Consider the following 10,306-nt stretch of genomic DNA (forward strand, 5'->3'; position numbering starts at 1 on the left):
TTCACCTCAAAAACCATCCAGATGATTGTCTTTTGAAAGTTTCCACACTGCACTACTAAAACACACTTTCAGATCTTCTGTCATAATAATGCTTTCCCTTGGCGGTTTGCGTTTTGAAATCCAGTCCACGTTTTCCAAATGACACCTTTGCACAAAGCTCATGCTCCACTTTTCACGGTAAATTCAGTCCAGGATTTGGACTACCGATCAAGCAATGTACGCTGAACTGTTGAGCGGTGGGGCGTGTCGACTAATCATTGGGGGGGACTTCAACTGTGTACAGGATCCAAAGACAGACAGATCAAACCCCAAAACGGGGAACACCTCAAGCATGGCAAGTCAACTCACTCACTTTATGGAGCAGATGGGAGCTGTGGACCCCTGGAGCTTCGCCCACCCAGGGGAGAAGGAATTCTCCTTCTTCTCCCCAGTACACAACATAGACACCAGAATTGACTTCTTTGTGGTGGGGTAAACGGTGCTTCCAGGGATAGACAAAGTGGAATACTCCGCAATTGTGATATCAGACCACGCTCCACATTGCATGGACGTACGGCTAGAGACGGGCAGGGCCCAATGCCCCACATGGAGGTTGGACGGTGCCTTACTAGAGGACAAGGCTTTCAACGAAAGGATAGCGCGGGCCATAGCAGAGTACACGGAGAACAACCGGAACGGGGAGGTCTCACCCTCCACGTTCTGGGAAGCGCTAAAGGCCACACTAAGAGGGGAAATCATCGCTTTCAAAGCGCAAAGAGATAGGGAGGAAAGGGTGGCTAGGCAGCAGCTGGTCGACTACATATTGTAGGTAGACCGTAAATACTCCGAGGTCCCGACCGCAGAGCTCCTGGCGGAGAGGAAAGAGCTACAAAGGAACTTTGACCTGCTCTCCGCCATGAAAGCAGTGCACCAACACCGCCAGGCACGTGGGACCCTCTACAAACACGGAGACAAAGCCAGCCGCCTGTTGGCACACCAGCTGAGAAAGCAGGCAGCCACAAGAGAAATTGCACAAATCAGGGGTACCAGAGGCACGTTAGAAACGGAACCAGAAAGGATTACCGAAACCTTCAATGCCTTCTACCAAGAGCTGTACACCTCAGAGCCCCCAAGGGGGGGAGTCCGGAATGAAACGGTTCCTTGATGGACTCGACATTCCAATCGTGGGGGAAGGCAGAACACGGGACCTGGAAGCACCATTAGCACTGGGAGAGATCATGGAGAGCATTAGCTCCATGCAGGCGGGGAAGGCGCCGGGACCAGACGGATTCCCTGCAGACGTCTAAAAAAAATTTGCGACAGTGCTGCGGGAGACGTTCACAGACTCGCTAGCCAGGGGCACACTGCCACCCACGCTAGCACAGGCCCCAATCTCGCTGATACCTAACAAAGACAAAGACCCAACAGAATCTGGGTCATACAGACCCAGCTCACTGCTGAACGCAGAGCCAAAATACTGGGCCAAAATCCTAGCCAAAAGGCTACAAGACTGTGTACCTGAGTTGGTCACAGAGGACCAGAAGGGCTTTGTCAAAGGTAGATAGCTTACCTCGAACATTAGACGCCTGCTGAATGTGTAAATGACCCCCCCCCCCCCCCCCCCCCGGGGAGAGAACACAAGAGGTGATCGTCTCCCTAGAAGCAGAGAAGGCCTTCGACAGAATCGAATGGAAATACCTCATAGAGGTACTGGAGCGGTTCGGGCTTGGAACAGGGTTCACCACCTGGGTAAAGCTCCTATACAACGCTCCCATGGCGAACGTATGGACCAATAATACCAACTCCTAATGCTTCCAGCTGCACAGGGGCACCAGGCAAGGATGCCCACTGTCCCCACTAGCAATCACGCTCAGAGCAGCAAAAAGCTGGAGTGGGATCCGATTGCTGCAGATTGGTGCAAACCTACTTCTGTTTGAAACACCTTGAGTCTCCTTGTCTTTGCTGGAGGTTATGTCCACCAAGAAAATTTCTCCTAGGCACTGATGCACTTTGTTCAGGTCTGTTTTTCATATAACATCGGGCTGCAAATATAACAGTCTGTCATTACAGATGGCACAATTTTTTCCATCAGCGGGGCATTGCCGTGGCTTATGCCATTTGGTACATCGCGGACACAAAGTAGACGATAGGATCAGCCGCTCAAATTGGCCGCCTGCACTGGAAGCACGTTTCTTATTCAGCTGCGTCGCCACACTAATGGGGTCTGTCGCCTGCTCTGCCTTTGTGCCAAAACTACGGAGATTCAACGTGCCGAGCTGCTTTGCAGCCAGGTCACAAGCGTGACATATTTAAATGGCCAATCAGCTGGGTCTCTGTGATTCCCCCATGGCGGATCAGCTGGGTCTCTGTGATTCCCCCATGGCGGATCAGCTGGGTCTCTGTGATTCCCCCATGGCGGATCAGCTGGGTCTCTGTGATTCCCCCATGGCAGATCAGCTAGATTTCTGTGTTTCCTCCATGGCTGATCAGCTAGTTGTGTGTGATTCCCCCATGGCCGATCAGCTGGGTCTCTGTGATTCCCCCATGGCTGATCAGCTAGTTGTGTGTGATTCCCCCATGGCTGATCAGCTGGGTGTGTGCGAGTCCCCCATGCGGATCATCTGTGTAGAACATAGAACATAGAATATAACAGCACAGAACAGGCCCTTCGGCCCTCGATTTTGTGCCGAACAATGATCACCCTACTCAAACCCACGTATCCACCCTATACCCGTAAACCAACAACCCCCACACCCCCTTAACCTTACTTTTTAGAACACTACGGCCAATTTAGCATGGCCAATCCACCTAACCCGCACATCTTTGGACTGTGTGAGGAAACCGGAGCACCCGGAGGAAACCCACGCACACACGGGGAGGACGTGCAGACTCCACACAGACAGTGACTCAGCCGGGAATCGAACCTGGAACCCTGGAGCTGTGAAGCATTTATGCTAACCACCATGCTACCGTGCTGCCCAGACGTGTGTGTCAGACTCCCCACCCTCCCCCCCCCAAATCAGGGTCGATCAGTTGGGTGAGTGTGCCTGCCCCCATGACCGATCAGCCAGGTGTGTGCCTCTCGCTGGGTGTGTGTGCCTCCACCATCGCCGATCAGGTGTGTGTGTCCACCTGCCCTCACGACCGATCAGCTGGGTCTCTGTGATTCCCCCCATTGGGAATGGGGGCTGTTTCTGACTCACTTTGACGGAGGACCAGGGAGGGGTTTGGAATAACTCAGCTTCACCTCGATGTTCCCGCCTTATTTCTCACCAACAGCCCCACCCCCCCCCCCCCCACCCTCGCGCGTCTACACCAATCAGAAAGTACAGAAACGTCACACCACGGCACAGAAATAGGCAATTCAGCCCCTCATGCCAGCACTAGTTTGTGAAATTAATACAAGTCTCCCCACTTCCCCCGGAGCCTAATCCCACTTCCCATCCGGGTCCCATCGACTGAGCCCAGTGGTTTTCTTCCTCACCGATCAAACCCTCTGAGTGGAAAACCTCATCCTAATGTTCCCTCTAATCCTTCCACCAATGGCCGTTCATACTCCCCTCACCCTCTCGCTCACATCACAGTAGCTGACCTCTCTGCACAGGGAAACAGGCCTTTCCCCTCTACCCTATCTCGGCCTCCTCAGATGTTTAGACACTTCATTTAGGTCAGCCCTCAACCTCCTCCGCCCTCAGGAAAACAACCTGAGCTGATCTAATCTTTCCTCTTAGAATTATAGAATCCTGACAGTGTAGGAGGAGGCCATTAGGTCCATGAAGTCCACACTGACCATTCAAATGAATGCTGTACCCATATTCACTACCCCGTCCACCCCACCCTAGTGCCATGATCCCACACAAATGGCGTCTGCCACGTTCCATGCCTTTGCGCCAAAACTGCTGAGATTCAACATGTCGATCTGCTTCGCAGCACGCTCACGAGCATGACATATTTGTATGGCCAATCAGCTGGACCTTGATTTCCCCATGGCCGACCTGCTGGATCTCTGTCATTCCCCTATGGACAATCAGTTGGGTATCACTGATTCCGCCCGCGGCCGACAGCTGGGTGGGTGTGATTTCCCCCATGGCCGATCAGTTGGTTCCGTGTGCATACCCGCCCCACCCCCCTTCCCGGCAGCTGGTCTGTGTGCCTCTCCCCATGGATGATCAGTGGGTGTGTGTTAAGCTCCCCACGGCCGGCCAGCTGTGCATGTGCGACGCCCCCGTCCATGGTCGATCAGCTGAGTGTGTGCCTCCCCCCATGGCTGATCAGCTGGGTGTGTGCCTCCACCCACGCAGAGCAGCTGGGTGTGTGCCTCGCCCTGGAACACAGTCTGTGCTGCAGAATGTGCTACAGACAGACACACAGACAGACTCAGCCCCACATCCCACTCTCACTGCTCACCAGCTGCTGATCCCCCTCCCGGCCACCACAGGCCGCTGCTGCTCCTCTCAGTGTCACCTCTTGTTCGCTCCCGGCACCGGTGGCTGCTCTTTGGCGGCAACATCCGGGACCTGCCACGGGCCAAGCGGCAGCCATATTGCCGTGACGTACGAAGCGAGCGGCCCATTAAACAAAAAATAAATCACAAAGTTTAAAAAATGAGAATTGGCGCTACGTAAACGAGTGGGAAGCGAGAGTCTGATGGGAGAGGAGGTGAGAAATAATACATTGAAACCTGGAGCTGTGCAGATAGAGTTGCCCGTGCGCATGTGCGGAGGGTCTTTCGCCCAGAAGGCAGCGTGCGTTCCAGCGACACACTGATGCAGTCACTCCTGGCAATGCAAGATGGCAGCCGTGGGTCTCCACTGGCAACGCAAGTTGGCCGCTGAGCGTCTCCCCTGGCAACGCAAGATGGCAGCCGTGTGGAGACTGCTGTGACAGATGGATGTGGTGCATGCGCAGTGGCGCCACCAGCTGCGCATTGTCCCCATTGGGGGTGATTGGGATTGTTGAGGAGATGGAGCAACAATTATAGTTTCAATGAGAGCCGCAGCACTGCCTCCCACCGCCATCCAACTGCTCTTCAATCCCCTCCAGTGTCACCGCCGCAGAGTTTTACACCAGAGAGCAGAGTGACTGCAGCCCCTGACCTTAACCCCCCTCCCCACATTACAACAAGGAGATATTCGGCTTCATGTTATCTTGTTTTCTTGTTTCTAGGCATTATTGTGTCACAAATATTGAACATGGTGGGTATCATTGACAGCAATTGCTATAAGGGTAGGAAATGTAATTTTGTGGAACCGGGACACAGTACAATGATTATTAATGATTTATAATTTCTAACAGCAGGAAACAATTGTCCATAAGTGCTCGAATTGGGACATGACAGCAGAGCCGGTTGTAACTAGTCAACAATTGGAAACCCTCATGACCGATCAGTGGGGTTTGTGTGCCTCACCCTATGGCCGATCAGCTGTGTGTGTGTGCCTCCCGTATGGCCGATCAGCTGCGTGTGTGCCTCGAACTGAAATGCAGTCTGTGCAGCAGAATGCACCACAGACAGAGACACAGACAGACTCCGCCCTACATCCCACACTCACTGCTCACCAGCTGCCATGAGTCTCCCGGCCGCCAGAAGCCTCTCCTCGTCCTCCCAGTGTCACCTCTTGCCCGCTCCTGGCTCCGGGCACTGCTCATTGGTGGTAACATCAGGGTGTCTGCCGGGAGGGCGGGGAGTGGGGGGGGGGGGGGGGGGTAGGCAGGGTGAACGCCATATTTCCGCGACGTGGGCATTGAGCAAAAAATAAATCGGAAAATTAATAAAAGAGAATCAGTGCTTCAGAACCGAGAGGGGAGCGAGAATCTGACGAGTGAGAAGGTGACTAATAATACCTTAAAACATGGAGCGGTTCAGATTGAGCTATCCAGGTGCATGTGCGGAGGACCTCCCTCGCAGAAGGCATCGCCCGGGCACGGGCTCCACTCACAGATTCCCCCCTTGGTCCCTAATGGGCACTACTTTTTCCCTCGTTATCCTCTTCCATTGATGTTCTTATAGAATATGTTTGGGATTTTGCCTAATTTTACCAGCTAGAGATCCCCTTTTTGCTCTCCTAATTTCTTTCTTAAGCTCAATTCTGCACTTTCTGCGCCCCATTAATGCCTCTGTTGATTTCCCCATGAGGGAAAACATCCTCTCAGGATGCATCCTCTCAAGCTCCTGAAGAACCCCACATGTTCCAATGAGAACACCTCTCATTCTTCTAAATTCCAGTGAGTAGAGTCCAAACCTGTTTAACCTTTGCTCATAAAATAATCCGAGAGGGGTCATCTCAGTTGTTAGGATGGCACCGTGGGTGAGTGGGTAGTCGATTCCAACCCCTCAGACTCCGACATCCCAACACAATTGAATTAATCAAAAATTCATGTTTTCCAAAGATCTTTAACCCCTAACTACTCCAATGAGTTACGGACTCCAGATTTGTTAGTAAACATTAACAAACTGTTCATCACTAAAATGAAGAAAAGATCAACATACAAGGAAATAGCAGGAGAATGGTGTACCAGACTACCGACTCCCAAACCCCCGTCCCACCATCTACACAGATGCACACAAGACAAAAGGTAAAGGTTGGCGCGGATCAAATGCAAATGGGGATTCAGAGGTAGGTTTGAGATGACTCTTCATTCATATGGCTGCGGCCTCTGGGAAATAGATTCACTCGAGTGGTTCAAGTTGGCGCAATTCCTGCCTCGACCACCAGATGGCTGTCCCCAAAGAATTTCAGGTCGGTGCAATTCCACTCTTCCGCCATTGGATGGAACTGGGTCCAGGGTGTTCAGATCAGTGCAGGACTTGGCGCTGGCGACTAGATAGTGTTGTACACAGGATTCTGAGGTCGGTGCACTTCTGCCTTCCGACTAGCAGGCGGAGCGTGGGAATGATCATGGGCCTGCTGGGCTGCAGGGGAATACAAAGTGTTCCCGGTGAACGAGTTAGGACAGCGACTAATTTATGCGGGATGCCGGTTCAAGTGGATGGGGTTAGGTTCAGGTATTTGGGGATTCAGGAAGCGAGACAATGGAAGATGCTCCACAAGTGGAAGTTAAGGAAGCTGGTGGCGGTGGCCAGAGGGGATCTGAGTAGGTGGAATACGTTGCAGTTAACTTTAGCAGGGAGAGTCAAGTGGTAAAAATGCATATTCTTCCAAGGTTCCTCTTTATTTTTCAGGCACTACTGAAGGCCATGTTTCGGAAGTTGGACACGATTATTTTGGATTTTGTATGGGCAGGGAAGATGCCAAGGGTAGGGAGGACTCTGCTACAGAGGCAGAGTCAGCGGGGGGTGGGGGGGTGGGTAGTGGGGGGGGGGGTGGAAGGGTTGACATTGCCGAACATGCTTCTCAGCATTCCAGGTCGGTGAAATTCCACTCTTCTGAGTCCAGGGTGTTCAGATCAGTGCAACCTGGCGCTGGCTACCAGATAGTGTTGCACACAGGATTCTGAGGTACGGTGCACTTCTGCCTTCCTGCCAGCAGGCGGAGCATGGGAAAGGATCATGGGCCTCCTGGGGAGGTTTACGGAGTTCTCGGGATACAGGCAGAATACAGGGGGAAACAATGCGTTTTACAACAGCGAGCTAATTTATGGGAGATGCCGTTTAAGGTGGCTGGGGTTAGGTTCGGGTATTTGGGGATTCAGGAAGCGAGACAATGGACGATGCTTCACAAGTGGAACTTCAGGAAGCTGGTCGAGGTGGCCAGAGGGGAACTGAGTAGGTGGAATACGTTGCAGTTAACTTTAGCAGGGAGAGTCAAGTGGTTAAAATGAATCTTCTTCCAAGGTTCCTCTTTAATTTTTAGGCTCTACTGAAGGCAATGTTTCGGAAGTTGGACACGATTATTTTGGATTTTGTATGCGCAGGGAAGATGCCATGGATAGAGAGGACCCTGTTACAGGGGCAGAGTCAGCGGGGGGGGGGGGAGGGTGGAAGTGTTGGCATTGCCGAACATGTTTCATTATTATTGTGCGGCAAGTGTGGGTAAGGTGCAAGGATAGTGGGAAGGAGAGGGGGTAGAATGGGTAGGATTCAGGACAAATCTTGAAAGTGGTCCAGCTTAAGGACCATGGTGATGGTAGCGTTGTACAGGAGTAAACGACGAACGTTTTATGGACATTCAACACGTTCAAGGTGGGTTCTCTGTTAAATGCACCAGGGCGGGTATTTGTGGATAGCTGACGTTTATACCTGGTGTGGTGCCATGGCAACAATCATTCCAGTGTCTCCTCATTTCTAAGATGAGTCTCCTTGTAGCTGTTGGGATCTTCCTCTGCTCGTTCTGCAACCCAGCGGAGAAATGGATCGTGCCAGAAATAGACGAGCAGCAGGCAGAATATTTCCTCACCCAATTTCTGAATTGCGTCTTTTTGGGGGATTTAAAAGGTGACGAAAGTGAGTTTAGAACATAGAACAGTACAGCACAGAACAGGCTCTTCGGCCCTCTATGATCTTCGGCCGAGCCATGATCACCCTACTCAAACCCACGTATCCACCCTATACCCGTCACCCAACAACCCCCCCTTAACCTTACTTTTATTAGGACACTACGGGCAATTTAGCATGGCCAATCCACCTAACCCGCACATCTTTGGACTGTGGGAGGAAACCGGAGCACCCGGAGGAAACCCACGCACACAGGGGGAGGATGTGCAGACTCTACACAGACAGTGACCCAGCCGGGAATCGAACCTGGGACCCTGGAGCTGTGAAGCATTTATGCTAACCACCATGCTACCCTGCTGCCCCTGGTCCAAAATGGTCATACGTGAGTACTCCAGGAAAGGAGTTCTCCTGAAGGCAATCTGAGAAAACAGTTGGCTTTTTATGACTGGAGTGAACTAAAAGGGGAGATTGAAGTGAAAACAAAATAGGAAAGGATGAGCTCAGACGGGATGTTCTTTACTCCAGTGTCTCCTCATTTATAAGACTTGTCTCCTTACTAATGTTTGGATCTACCTCTGCTCGTTCAGCAACCTAGCGGAATTCACAGTACCTTCTCTGGCATTGCGGGAAACGCCAATCATTGTTCTCCAATATTGTCCATTTCAGAGGACAGTTATAATGACAACAACTTTGCTGTATGCCTGGAGCCACATGTTGGCGCAACCTGGTTCAGAGGTCAAACCTCCTGCCCTAAAAGAAAATAGTGAGCATAATAACATTTTTTGACAATCGACGATTCACTGTCATAGTCACCATTATTGTGACCAACTTTATATTCCAGATTTGCAAATTCCAACAGCTTCCACACTGAGATTTGAGGGTGAGCCTGGGCCTCTGGATGACTACTCCAATGGCACTAACACTATGCCGCCATCTGCACCAGCAATGGTGTTTTCTATATTTGCATGTTTGATAACTGTTTTCAATTTTTCTTGCAGGGAACCTGGTGACGATCTGGTCTCTATTGCAGGTTCAGTGTGGCCTGTCCAAATGTATCAATCTGTCCCTGGTGGCAATTGCAGCGGCAGATCTGATGGTGGTTGTCACCGAAGTGATACTGAATCGCATTCTTTACTATTACCTCCCAATCTCATCCCTGTATTAATAATAATCGCTTATTGTTCATAAGTAGGCTTCAAAGAAGTTACTGTGAAAAGCTCCTGGTCGCCACATTCCGGCGCCTGTTCAGGGAGGCCGGTACGCAAATTCAACCCGCGCTGCTGCCTTGTTCTCATTACAGCCAGCTATCTAGCACAGTGTTAACTCATCATCAGTAATGTTGAAATAGACTATCCATTGAATATTTAGTGGTATATATTTGAGAGTAACCAATTTAGTTTTTAAGGGGCAATTTAGCATGGCAAGAGTTGGCAGGTCATGTTACAGTTGTATAAGACTTTGGTTGGGCCACAATTGGAATACTCCCTACAGTTCTGGTCGTCACATTACCAAAATGATGTGGATGTTTTGGAGAAGGTGCAGAGGAGGCTCACCAGGATGTTGCCAGGTATGGAGGACGCTAGCTATGAAGAGAGGCTGAGTAGATTAGGATTATTTTCATTAGAAAGACGGAGGTTGAGGGGTAACTCATTGAGGTCGACAAAATCATGAGAGGTATAGACAGCGTGGATAGCAAGAAGCTTTTCCCCAGAGTGGGGGACTCAATTACTAGGGGTCACGAGTTCAAGGTGGGAGGGGAAAAATTTAAGGGAGATATGCGTGGAGAGTTCTTTAAGCAGAGAGTGGTGGGTGTCTGGAACGCGCTGCCGGCAGAGGTGGTAGAGGCGGGCACGATAGCGTCATTTAAGATGTATCTAGACAGATACATGAATGGGCAGGGAGCAGAGGGCTACAGATCATAGAACATAGGTGACA

The sequence above is a fragment of the Scyliorhinus canicula genome, chromosome 29 (genome assembly GCF_902713615.1).
Source record: "Scyliorhinus canicula chromosome 29, sScyCan1.1, whole genome shotgun sequence".
In the NCBI taxonomy this organism is placed as follows: domain Eukaryota; kingdom Metazoa; phylum Chordata; class Chondrichthyes; order Carcharhiniformes; family Scyliorhinidae; genus Scyliorhinus; species Scyliorhinus canicula.